The following is a 12,740-nucleotide window of genomic DNA, read 5'->3' as shown; positions in this document are numbered from 1 at the left end:
ACTCGGAGCGGTCTATGCATCGGGCGCGCTTGGGGCGACTACCAGTGCCAACCCCTTATCCCGCGACGCGTCCGACAAAGAGAACGTTCCAAGGCGGCAGAGGAGGTTACCAGCCGAAGGATGCAGTAGCAATAACAGGTATAGTTCCGCGGCGGCCGAGAAGACTCACCGCATAGGAATCGGGATGCGAGGCGAGGGATGCGGCGGGAAGGCCCCGACGGCTAAACGGAAGAGGCTGCAGGGCCGCCTCGGAATGGTCCAAGCATCGGACGCGATTGGGACGACTACCAGTGCCAACCCCTTATCCCGCGATGCGTCCGATACACAGATAGTTCCAAGGCGGCCGAGGAGCCTCACCGCATATCAATCGGGGTGCGAGGCGAGGGATGGGGCGGGAAGGCCCCAACGGCTAGACGGAAGAGGCTTCAGGGCCACCTCGGAATGCTCCAAGCATCGGACGCGCTTGGGGCGACTACCAGTGCCAACCCCTTATCCCGCGATGCGTCCGATACACAGATGGTTCCAAGGCGGCCGAGGAGCCTCACCGCATAGCAATCGGGGGTGCGAGGCGAGGGATGGGGCGGGAAGGCCCCAACGGCTAGACGGAAGAGGCTTCAGGGCCGCCTCGGAATGGTCCAAGCATCGGACGCGCTTGGGGCGACTACCAGTGACAACCCCTCATCCCGCGATGCGTCCGATACGAAGATGGTTCCAAGGCGGCCGAGGAGCCTCACCGCATAGCAATCGGGGTGCGAGGTGGGGGATGCGGCGAGATGGCCCCAACGGCTAGACGGAAGAGGCCACAGGGCCGCGTCGGAATAGTCCAAGCATCGGACGCGCTTGGGGCGACTACCAGTGACAACCCCTTATCCCGCGATGCGTCCGATACGAAGATAGTTCCAAGGCGGCCGAGGAGCCTCACCGCATAGCAATCCGGGTGCGAGGTGGGGGATGCGGCGAGATGGCCCCAACGGCTAGACGGAAGAGGCTGCAGGGCCGCCTCGGAATAGTCCAAGCATCGGACGCGCTTGGGGCGACTACCAGTGACAACCCCTTATCCCGCGATGCTTCCGATACGAAGACAGTTCCAAGGCGGCCGAGGAGCCTCACCGCATAGCAATGGGGGTGCGAGGTGAGGGATGCGGCGAGATGGCCCCAACGGCTAGACGGAAGAGGCCACAGGGCCGCCTCGGAATAGTCCAAGCATCGGACGCGCTTGGGGCGACTACCAGTGACAACCCCTTATCCCGCGATGCATCCGATACGAAGATAGTTCCCAGGCGGCCGAGGAGCCTCACCGCATAGCAATCGGGGTGCGAGGCGAGGGATGCGGCGAGATGGCCCCAAAGGGTAGACGGAAGAGGCTGCGGGGCCGCCTCGGAATAGTCCAAGCATCGAACGCGCTTGGGGCGACTACCACTGCCAACCCCTTATCCCGCGATGCGTCCGATACACAGATAGTTCCGAGGCGGCCGAGGAGCTGGGGGATGCGGCGAGATGGCCCCAACGGCTAGACGGAAGAGGCTGCAGGGCCGCCTCGGAATAGTCCAAGCATCGGACGCGCTTGGGGCGACTACCAGTGACAACCCCTTATCCCGCGATGCGTCCGATACACAGATAGTTCCGAGGCGGCCAAGGAGCCTCACCGCATAGCAATCGTGGTGCGAGGTGGGGGATGCAGCGAGATGGCCCCAACGGCTAGACGGAAGAGGCTGCAGGGCCGCCTCGGAATGGTCCAAGCATCGGACGCGCTTGGGGCGACTACCACTGCCAACCCCTTATCCCGCGATGCGTCCGATACACAGATAGTTCCAAGGCGGCCGAGGAGCCTCACCGAATAGCAATCGGGGTGCGAGGCGAGGGATGCGGCGAGAAAGCCCCAACGGCTAGAGGGAAGAGGCTTCAGGTCCGCCTCGGAATGGTCCAAGCATCGGACGCGCTTGGGGCGACTACCAGTGACAACCCCTTATCCCGCGACGCGTCCGATACACAGATAGTTCCAAGGCGGCCGAGGAGCCTCACCGCATAGCAATCGGGGTGCGAGGCGAGGGATGCGGCGAGAAGGACCCAACGGCTAGACGGAAGAGGCTTCAGGGCCGCCTCGGAATGGTCCAAGCATCGGACGCGCTTGGGGCGACTACCAGTGACAACCCCTTATCCCGCGACGCGTCCGATACACAGATAGTTCCAAGGCGGCCGAGGAGCCTCACCGCATAGCAATCGGGGTGCGAGGCGAGGGATGCGGCGAGAAGGACCCAACGGCTAGACGGAAGAGGCTTCAGGTCCGCCTCGGAATGGTGGGCGCGTACCAGTGACAACCCCTTATCCCGCGACGCGTCCGATACACAGATAGTTCCAAGGCGGCCGAGGAGCCTCACCGCATAGCAATCGGGGTGCGAGGCGAGGGATGCGGCGAGAAGGACCCAACGGCTAGACGGAAGAGGCTTCAGGGCCGCCTCGGAATGGTCCAAGCATCGGACGCGCTTGGGGCGACTACCAGTGACAACCCCTTATCCCGCGACGCGTCCGATACACAGATAGTTCCAAGGCGGCCGAGGAGCCTCACCGCATAGCAATCGGGGTGCGAGGCGAGGGATGCGGCAAGAAGGACCCAACGGCTAGACGGAAGAGGCTTCAGGGCCGCCTCGGAATGGTCCAAGCATCGGACGCGCTTGGGGCGACTACCAGTGACAACCCCTTATCCCGCGACGCGTCCGATACACAGATAGTTCCAAGGCGGCCGAGGAGCCTCACCGCATAGCAATCGGGGTGCGAGGCGAGGGATGCGGCGAGAAGGACCCAACGGCTAGACGGAAGAGGCTTCAGGTCCGCCTCGGAATGGTCCAAGCATCGGACGCGCTTGGGGCGACTACCAGTGACAACCCCTTATCCCGCGACGCGTCCGATACACAGATAGTTCCAAGGCGGCCGAGGAGCCTCACCGCATAGCAATCGGGGTGCGAGGCGAGGGATGCGGCGAGAAGGACCCAACGGCTAGACGGAAGAGGCTTCAGGGCCGCCTCGGAATGGTCCAAGCATCGGACGCGCTTGGGGCGACTACCAGTGACAACCCCTTATCCCGCGACGCGTCCGATACACAGATAGTTCCAAGGCGGCCGAGGAGCCTCACCGCATAGCAATCGGGGTGCGAGGCGAGGGATGCGGCGAGAAGGACCCAACGGCTAGACGGAAGAGGCTTCAGGGCCGCCTCGGAATGGTCCAAGCATCGGACGCGCTTGGGGCGACTACCAGTGACAACCCCTTATCCCGCGACGCGTCCGATACACAGATAGTTCCAAGGCGGCCGAGGAGCCTCACCGCATAGCAATCGGGGTGCGAGGCGAGGGATGCGGCGAGAAGGACCCAACGGCTAGACGGAAGAGGCTTCAGGGCCGCCTCGGAATGGTCCAAGCATCGGACGCGCTTGGGGCGACTACCAGTGACAACCCCTTATCCCGCGACGCGTCCGATACACAGATAGTTCCAAGGCGGCCGAGGAGCCTCACCGCATAGCAATCGGGGTGCGAGGCGAGGGATGCGGCGAGAAGGACCCAACGGCTAGACGGAAGAGGCTTCAGGGCCGCCTCGGAATGGTCCAAGCATCGGACGCGCTTGGGGCGACTACCAGTGACAACCCCTTATCCCGCGACGCGTCCGATACACAGATAGTTCCAAGGCGGCCGAGGAGCCTCACCGCATAGCAATCGGGGTGCGAGGCGAGGGATGCGGCGAGAAGGACCCAACGGCTAGACGGAAGAGGCTTCAGGGCCGCCTCGGAATGGTCCAAGCATCGGACGCGCTTGGGGCGACTACCAGTGACAACCCCTTATCCCGCGACGCGTCCGATACACAGATAGTTCCAAGGCGGCCGAGGAGCCTCACCGCATAGCAATCGGGGTGCGAGGCGAGGAATGCGGCGAGAAGGACCCAACGGCTAGACGGAAGAGGCTTCAGGGCCGCCTGGGAATGGTCCATGCATCGCACGCGCTTGGGGCGACTACCAGTGACAACCCCTTATCCCGCGACGCGTCCGATACACAGATAGTTCCAAGGCGGCCGAGGAGCCTCACCGCATAGCAATCGGGGTGCGAGGCGAGGGATGCGGCGAGAAGGACCCAACGGCTAGACGGAAGAGGCTTCAGGGCCGCCTCGGAATGGTCCAAGCATCGGACGCGCTTGGGGCGACTACCAGTGACAACCCCTTATCCCGCGACGCGTCCGATACACAGATAGTTCCAAGGCGGCCGAGGAGCCTCACCGCATAGCAATCGGGGTGCGAGGCGAGGGATGCGGCGAGAAGGACCCAACGGCTAGACGGAAGAGGCTTCAGGGCCGCCTCGGAATGGTCCAAGCATCGGACGCGCTTGGGGCGACTACCAGTGACAACCCCTTATCCCGCGACGCGTCCGATACACAGATAGTTCCAAGGCGGCCGAGGAGCCTCACCGCATAGCAATCGGGGTGCGAGTCGAGGGATGCGGCGAGAAGGACCCAACGGCTAGACGGAAGAGGCTTCAGGGCCGCCTCGGAATGGTCCAAGCATCGGACGCGCTTGGGGCGACTACCAGTGACAACCCCTTATCCCGCGATGCGTCTGATACACAGATAGTTCCAAGGCGGCCGAGGAGCCTCACCGCATAGCAATCGGGGTGCGAGGCAAGGGATGCGGCGAGAAGGACCCAACGGCTAGACGGAAGAGGCTTCAGGGCCGCCTCGGAATGGTCCAAGCATCGGACGCGCTTGGGGCGACTACCGTTGCCAACCCCTTATCCCGCGATGCGTCTGATACACAGATAGTTCCGAGGCGGCCGAGGAGCCTCACCGCATAGCAATCGGGTTGCGAGGCAGATTATTGGGAAGGGAACCCCCTGGGATGCGGCTCAAGCAGTGCCCAAAGGGACTGGAATGCGGAATCACATCGAGAGACCCAAATGCTATACGAGGGCTCAAATCGAATTATCGATTTGGCCACGACATGGACGCATCGGAACGACTACCTTTGCCGAACCACTCGCAATTGCATCCATACCGAAACCAATAGACATTTCCGTTAGAGCCCTCGCATAGCATTCGGGAATCTCGCATGCCCCTCTAAATCGACCAATGCTGGCGCTCAACGAAAATCCGAGCGCTACCACCGTTCGAGCGCCAGCATTGGTCGAGTTAGAGGGGCACGGGGGAGAATGCTCCAGTCAACACCTCCCCTATATAAGTTATTTGTCCGATTCTCGCACAACCGTAGTCTGCCTCGTCGAATCAAACAACGGTCCCAGATTCCGACTTCCGTTCCGTAGAGACCCAAAAGCTAGATGGAGGCTCGCAAGAAAGAGAGTCGGCGCATAGCAATCGGGTTTCTCGAACGTTTAGGGACCGAGCTCACTTGCGGATAGGGCAAAATCCGCCAAGCAACCCAAAAGCTAGACGGGGGCTCGAATCGAATCGCCTAGGCGGCCACAACAACGACGTGTTGGATCGACTACCAGTGCCAAACCATTCAGCAAGACTAGTCTGTGTCGAGGCCGGATAGAGATTCTCAGAGAGCGCCCGTATAGCATTTAGGAGACCTGCCGCGTCCCTCACACTCGACAAATGGTGGTGCACGTTTATAAATCCGAGCGATCCCAACCCTTTCAAGCACCAACATCGGTCGAGATAGAGGGGCACGGAGGGGGCTGCGTGAGACAACACAGTCCCCTATATAAGTTATTTGTCCGATTCTCACACATCCGAAGAATGGTCATCAAATCGGACAACAGCCCAAACTTCCGACTTCCGTCCCAGAAAGCCCAAGAGCTATCTAAAACGTTCATGGCCGGAACTCGATCGCGGCTATACCAGTCCGCCAAGCAACCCAAAAGCTAGACTGGAGCTCTAGTCGAATCACCTCTGTGGCCATTGCAAGGACGTGTTGGAGCGACTACCATTGCCGAACCATTCCGCAGGTCGAGTCCATACCAAGGCCGCATAGAGATTCACGATGAGCTCCTGCATAGCAATCAGGAGACTTGCCGTGTCCATCACAATCGATAAATCCTGGTGCAAGATTTTTGCATCCGAGCGCTCCAACCAGTCGAGCACCAGCATCAATCGACATAAACGGGCACGGGGGGAGGATGCTCGAGAACACTACCTCCCCTATATAAGTTATTTGTCCGATTCTCAAGCAGCCGAAGTCTGGTCATCGAATCGGGTCAAAGACCACAACTTCCGACTTTACCCACAATGCAAGTCATCGAATCGAACATCGGCCCCCGAGTCGGACTCCATGCGTATGTCAGGTCATCGGACCCAAATTCCGCCTTCCTGCGCATGGCGGGCCATCAATATCAACTCGGTCATCGGACCCAAACTCCGCCTTTCTGCGCATGGCACGCCTTCAAATCGGTCATCGGACCCAAATTCCGCCTTCCTGTGCATGGCGGGCCATCAACATCAACTCGGTCATCGGACCCAAATTCCGCCTTTCTGCGCATGGCACGCCATCAACTCGGTCATCGGACCCAAATTCCGCCTTCCTGCGCATGGCAGGTCATCGGACACAAATTCAGACCTCGCCAATATGCCTACGTATCGAATCGGTCATCGGACCCAACTTCCGACTTCATCCATACTGTAGGGTCTTTGAGGTTGGCGCGGTGCGCTCAACCCGGGGAGTCGACCCATCGAAGCATACACCTCCCCTATATAAGCTATTTGTCCGATTCCCACACCTGTGTAGTTTGCACCTCTGACCAGGACATCGACCCCAACTTCCGAACTCGACTGCAACGACGGCACCAGCGCCTTGGTGCGCACCTTGCGACGCACAGTCCCAACATTCGCCTTCCTGCACATGGCAGGTCATCGGACCCAAATTCCGACCTCGCGAGTATGCCTACATATCGAATCGGTCATCGGACACAACTTCCGACTTCATCCATACCGTAGGGTCTTTGAGGTTGGCGCGGTGCGCTCAACCCGGGGAGTCGACCCAACGAAGCATACACCTCCCCTATATAAGCTATTTGTCCGATTCCCACACCTGTGTAGTTTGCACCTCCGATCAGGACATCGACCCCAACTTCCGAACTCGCCTGCAACGACCGAACCAGCGCCTTGGTGCGCACCTTGCAACGCACAGTGCCAACATTCGCCTTCCTGCACATGGCAGGTCATCGGACCCAAATTCCGACCTCGCGAGTATGCCTACATATCGAATCGGTCATCGGACCCAACTTCCGACTTCATCCATACCGTAGGGTCTTTGAGGTTGGCGCGGTGCGCTCAACCCGGGGAGTCGACCCAACGAAGCATACACCTCCCCTATATAAGCTATTTGTCCGATTCCCACACCTGTGTAGCTTGCACCTCCGATCAGGACATCGACCCCAACTTCCGAACTCGACTAAAAAGACCGCACCAGCACCTTGGTGTGCACCTTGCAACGCACAGTGCCAACATTCGCCTTCCTGCACATGGCAGGTCATCGGACCCAAATTCCGACCTCATGAGCATACCTACTAATCGAATCGGTCATCGGACCCAACTTCCGACTTCATCCATACCGTAGGGTCTTTGAGGTTGGCGCGGTGCGCTCAACCTGGGGAGTCGACCCATCGAAGCATACACCTCCCCTATATAAGCTATTTGTCCGATTCCGACACCTGTGTAGTTTGCACCTCCGCTCAGGACATCGACCCCAACTTCCGAACTCGCCTGCAACGACCGAACCAGCGCCTTGGTGCGCACCAAAAGTGCGCACTTTTGGAGGGCACTTTTGTGCGCTCCAAAGGTGCGCACTTTTGGAGGGCACTTTTGTGCGCTCCAAAGGTGCGCACTTTTGGAGGGCACTTTTTGGAGGGCACTTTTGTGCGCTCCAAAGGTGCGCACTTTTGGAGGGCACTTTTTGGAGGGCACTTTTCTGCGCTCCAAAGGTGCGCACTTTTGGAGGGCACTTTTTGGAGGGCACTTTTCTGCGCTCCAAAGGTGCGCACTTTTGGAGGGCACTTTTTGGAGGGCACTTTTCTGCGCTCCAAAGGTGCGCACTTTTGGAGGGCACTTTTTGGAGGGCACTTTTCTGCGCTCCAAAGGTGCGCACTTTTGGAGGGCACTTTTGTGCACTCCAAAGGTGCACACTTTTGGAGGGCACTTTTTGGAGGGCACTTTTCTGCACTCCAAAGGTGCGCACTTTTGGAGGGCACTTTTTGGAGGGCACTTTTGTGCGCTCCAAAGGTGCGCACTTTTGGAGGGCACTTTTTGGAGGGCACTTTTGTGCGCTCCAAAGGTGCGCACTTTTGGAGGGCACTTTTGTGCACTCCAAAGGTGCGCACTTTTGGAGGGCACTTTTCCTGCGCTCCAAAGGTGCACACCTAGGTGAGCACCTTCGACCACACCTTGTAGCACACCAAACTCTGACTTTCGACTTCATCCGCAATGCAGGGTCTTTGAGGTTGGCGCAATGCGCACAACCAGGGGAGTCGACCCATCAAACCCAACACCTCCCCTATATAAGCTATTTGTCTGATTCTCATACATGCGTAGCCTGCAGGAGCAATTAGGACATCGACCCCAACTTTCGGCTTCTAAACGAAAACAAGGTCTTTGAGGTTGGTGTAATGCGAACAACTAGGGGAGTCAACCCATCAAACCCAACACCTCCCCTATATAAGCTATTTGTCTGATTCTCATACATGTGTAGTCTACAGGAGCAATTAGGACATCGACCCCAACTTTTGACTTCTTAACGAAAACAAGGTCTTTGAGGTTGACGTAATGCGCACAACCAGGGGAGTCGACCCATCAAACCCAACACCTCCCCTATATAAGCTATTTGTCCGATTCTCATACATGTGTAGCCTACAGGAGCCATTAGGACATTGACCCCAACTTTTGACTTCTTAACGAAAACAAGGTCTTTGAGGTTGGCGTAATGCGCACAACCAAGGGAGTTGACCCATCAAACCCAACACCTCCCCTATATAAGCTATTTGTCTGATTCTCATACATGTGTAGCCTGCAACAACGATTAGGACATCCACCCCAACTTCTGAATTCGTCTGCGTTGACCGCACCAAAGGTGCACGCCTTGGTGCTCACCAAAATCCGACTTCCGACTTCTTCTGCTATGCGGGGTCTTTGAGGTTGGCGCAGTGCGCACAACCAGGGGAGTCAACCCACCGAATGCAACACCTCCCCTATATAAGCTATTTGTCTGATTCTCATACATGCGTAGACTGCAGCAATGATTAGGACATCCACCCCAACTTTTGACTTCTTAAACAAGACAGGGTCTTTGAAGTTGGTGCAGTGCACACAACCAGGGGAGTCGACCCATCAAACGCAACACCTCCCCTATATAAAGCTATTTGTCCGATTCTCATACGTGTAGTCTGCAGCAGCGATTAGGACATCGACCCCAACTTCCGAATTCGTTTGCATTGACCGCACCAAAGGTGCACGCCTTGGTGTGCACCTTGGAGTGCACTTTGGTGCTCACCTCGGTGCACACTTTGGTGTGCACCTCGGTGTGCACCAAAGGTGCGCACCTTGGAGCGCACCAAAGGTGTACACTTTGGAGCGCACCACATAGGGTCTTTGAGAGGTTGGCGCAGTGCGCACACCAAGGTGGGTGTTGAGGTGCGTGCCGAGGTGGGTGGGTGCTAGGGTGCGCTCCATGGTGGGTGCCAGGGTGGGTGCGTGCTAGGGTGGATTCCAAAGAGGGTCATAGGGTGGGTGCCAAGGTGGGTTGGTGATATAGTGGGTTCAAAGGTGGGTACTAGGGTGGGTTCCAAGGTGGGTCACAAGTTGGGTGCCAGGATGCGTGGGTGTTAGGTTGGGTGCCAAGGTGGGCTCCTGCGTGGGTGGGTGCTAGGGTGGGTTTCAAGGTGGACGCGAGGGCGGGTGCCAAGGTGGGTAACAAGTTGGGTGTTAGGATGGGTGAGTGCTAGAGTGGGTGCCAAGGTGGGTGGGTGCTAAGGTGGATGCCAAGGTGGTTCACAGGGTGGGTGGGTTCTAGGGTGAGTTCCAAGGTGGGTCACAGGTTTAGTGCTAGGGTGCGTGTCAAGGCGGGTGTCGAGGTGCCTGGGTGCTAGGGTGTGGATGCCAATGTGGGTCATAGGGTGGGTACTAGGGTGGGCTGCAATGTGGGTGCCAAGGTGGGTAACATGCTCGGTTGGTTCTAAATTGGGTGTCAGGGTGGGTGTGCACCCACCTTGCCCGAGGTGGGTGCCAAGGTGCCAGTGTGGGTGGGTGCTAAGGTGGATGCCAAGGTGGGTGAGAAGGTGGGTGATAGGTTGAGTGGTAGGATGGGTGGGTGCCAAGATGGGTCACAGGGTGGGTGCAAGGGTGGGTAGGTGCTAGGGTTGGTGTCAGGGTGGGTGGGTGCTAGGTTGGGTTCCAAGGTGGGTGCGAGGGTGAGTGTCAAGGTGGGTCACAGGTTAGGTGCTAGGATGGGTGAGTGCTAGGGTGCAAAGGTGCCAGGGTGGGTGCTAGGATGGGTCGATGCTAGGGTGAGTGGCAAGGTGGGTCCACAAGTGTCAAGGTGGGTGCCGAGGTGGGTGCCAACTTGGGTTCCAAGGTGGGTGCCAAGTGGGCGACTGCTATGGTGGATGCCAAGGTGGGTCACGGGGTGGGTGCCAAGTTGCTAGGTTGTGTTCCAAGGTGGGTGCCAACGTGGCTGCTAGGGTGCGTGGGTTAAAGGGTGTGTCACAACGTGGGTGCCAGGATGGGTGCGCACCCACACTGGCCAAGACGGGTGCAAGGTTGGGTTCCAAGCCCGGTCACAGGCTGGGTGCTAGGATGGGTGGGTGCCAAGGTGGGCACCAGGGTGGGTGCACCCACCCTGGCCAAGGTGGGTCACGGGGTGGGTCCTAGGGTGGGTAACAGGGTGGGTACTAAGGTGCGTGCCAAGGTGGGTCATGGGGTGGGTGCCAAGGTGGGCACCAGGGTGGGTGTGCACCAACCCTAGCCAGGGTAGGTCACGGGGTGGTTGTCGGGGTGGGCGTCAAGGAGCCAAGGTGGGTGGCAAGTAGCCAAGTTGCGTGCCAAGGTGGGTGTCGGGGTGGGTGCCAAGGATCCAAGGTGGGTGCCAAGGAACCAAGGTGGGTGTCTGGGTGGGTGCCGAGGTGGGAGCCAGGGTGGGTCCCAAGGTGAGTGCAAAGGTGGGTGCCAGGGTCAAGGTGAGTGCCAATGTGGGTTCCAAGGTGCCAGGGTCAGGGTGAGTGCCAATGTGGGTTCAAAGGTGCTAAGTTGGGTGCGAGGTTGGGTGCGAGGGTGGGTGGGTGCCAAGGTGTGCTAGGTGGAAGCCCGGGTGGGTCGGCATCCCATGGGTGTCGAGTTGGGTGCCTGATGGGTGCTTCTTGTCAAGTTTTAGTCGTCGGGACTCATTTCGAGCCTTAGAGGTCGTTTCTTGTCTGGTTGCCCTGTCTTCGACCTGGGAACCCAATTTTGGTCCTCGGGTCCCATTTTTTTTTGTCTCGCATCCCACTTTTGGCCTGTGGCCTTTTCGGGGTCGATTCTCGTTTTGGGCATCAGAGCATGTTTCTTCTCCTAAAACCCAATATTTGTTTATTAAGTCTCGGAACACATTTTTGTTCTCGTGGACCCATCATGGGTCTTGGAACGCATTTGTGGTCCTTGGGTCCCATTTTGCATCCCGAAACTTGTGTTTTGGTGCTTGATCCCTATTTTGGGTGCCCACCTTGCACCAAGTGCGCACCCGGGGCAAACCGAGCGCCTTGGTGCACCGGGGCAAGATCGAGCGTGCACCCGAGGCGCCCCGAACATGCACCAAGGTGCACTCGGCCCACATGTGAGCGCAGGTCGTTGCGCCCGAGGTGGTGTGTGGGCACCGCGTTGCAGACGGGACACTGCACGCACACGACGCCCCGTCCAGGTGCACGCACGTAGGCCGGGCCGGGTGCACACCCGACGCCCTAGCAAGGTGCGCGCACCCGGGCAGGGCTCACACTTGGCGAACGGGGCGCACTTCGCGAGGGAGGGTGTGCACCTCGACGGGGGTGGGTGGCCGGGGTGGATTCGCACGTGGGTCGCGGTTTGCTAAGTACACACTGCGACAAGCTCATAACGGGTGCGATCATACCAGCGTTAGTGCACCGGATCCCATCAGAACTCCGCAGTTAAGCGCGCTTGGGCCGGAGTAGTACTGGGATGGGTGACCTCCCGGGAAGTCCCGGTGTTGCACCCTTTCTTAGTTTTTCGCCGGGCGTCGCAATGCTATTTGAATAAACCTTTTGCCCGTTTGCGTTCTCGTCGGGGCCGGGCCGGGCCGGGGTGCGCTGCCCGCACTACCGCGCGCGCGGGGGCGACACCGAGCGCGCACCCGAGGCGCCCCGAGCACACAGGCCACGGTGCAACCCGGGCGTTGTGCGCGCACCCCGGTGCGCCCGAGGTGCTGCGCGCGCACCCAGGTGAAATCGGTGTGCACCTCGGCCAGTGCGCGCTCGGTCGAGTCGCGCACGTTGGCCAAGGTGCACGGTGATGTTTCTTACTCTAAGGTTCCGCACCAGACGCCCGGGACAGGTGAGCGAAGCTGGGCGGGGCCGGGTGCGCGGCCGGGGCAGGTGCACGCAGCTGGAGAGAGCTTTGGAGCACACCAGAGGTGCGCACCTTGGAGCACACTTCGGAGCGCACCAATGATGCGCTCCATTCAAAAGTTTCCTGAAAAGGCAAAAAAAGTTGAGATTATAGAATTTCCCACTTGAGAGATTGTAAAAAAAAAAAATTTAAAATGAAGGAAACGC

At 59.0% G+C, this 12,740-nt stretch overlaps 1 non-coding gene across 1 annotated transcript; it reads left to right on the top strand.

The window, feature by feature from the left end:
* Positions 1-12,065: 12,065 nt before the first annotated feature.
* LOC131869501 (5S ribosomal RNA) lies at positions 12,066-12,184 on the top strand. Its single transcript, XR_009367884.1, has one exon. It is a non-coding gene; the product is annotated as a 5S ribosomal RNA (ribosomal RNA).
* Positions 12,185-12,740: the final 556 nt, after the last annotated feature.

This window comes from Cryptomeria japonica, unplaced genomic scaffold (genome assembly GCF_030272615.1).
Source record: "Cryptomeria japonica unplaced genomic scaffold, Sugi_1.0 HiC_scaffold_249, whole genome shotgun sequence".
Classification (NCBI taxonomy): domain Eukaryota; kingdom Viridiplantae; phylum Streptophyta; class Pinopsida; order Cupressales; family Cupressaceae; genus Cryptomeria; species Cryptomeria japonica.
The sequence above is the reverse complement of the archived record's forward strand: the minus strand, read 5'-3'. Positions and strand labels throughout refer to the sequence as shown.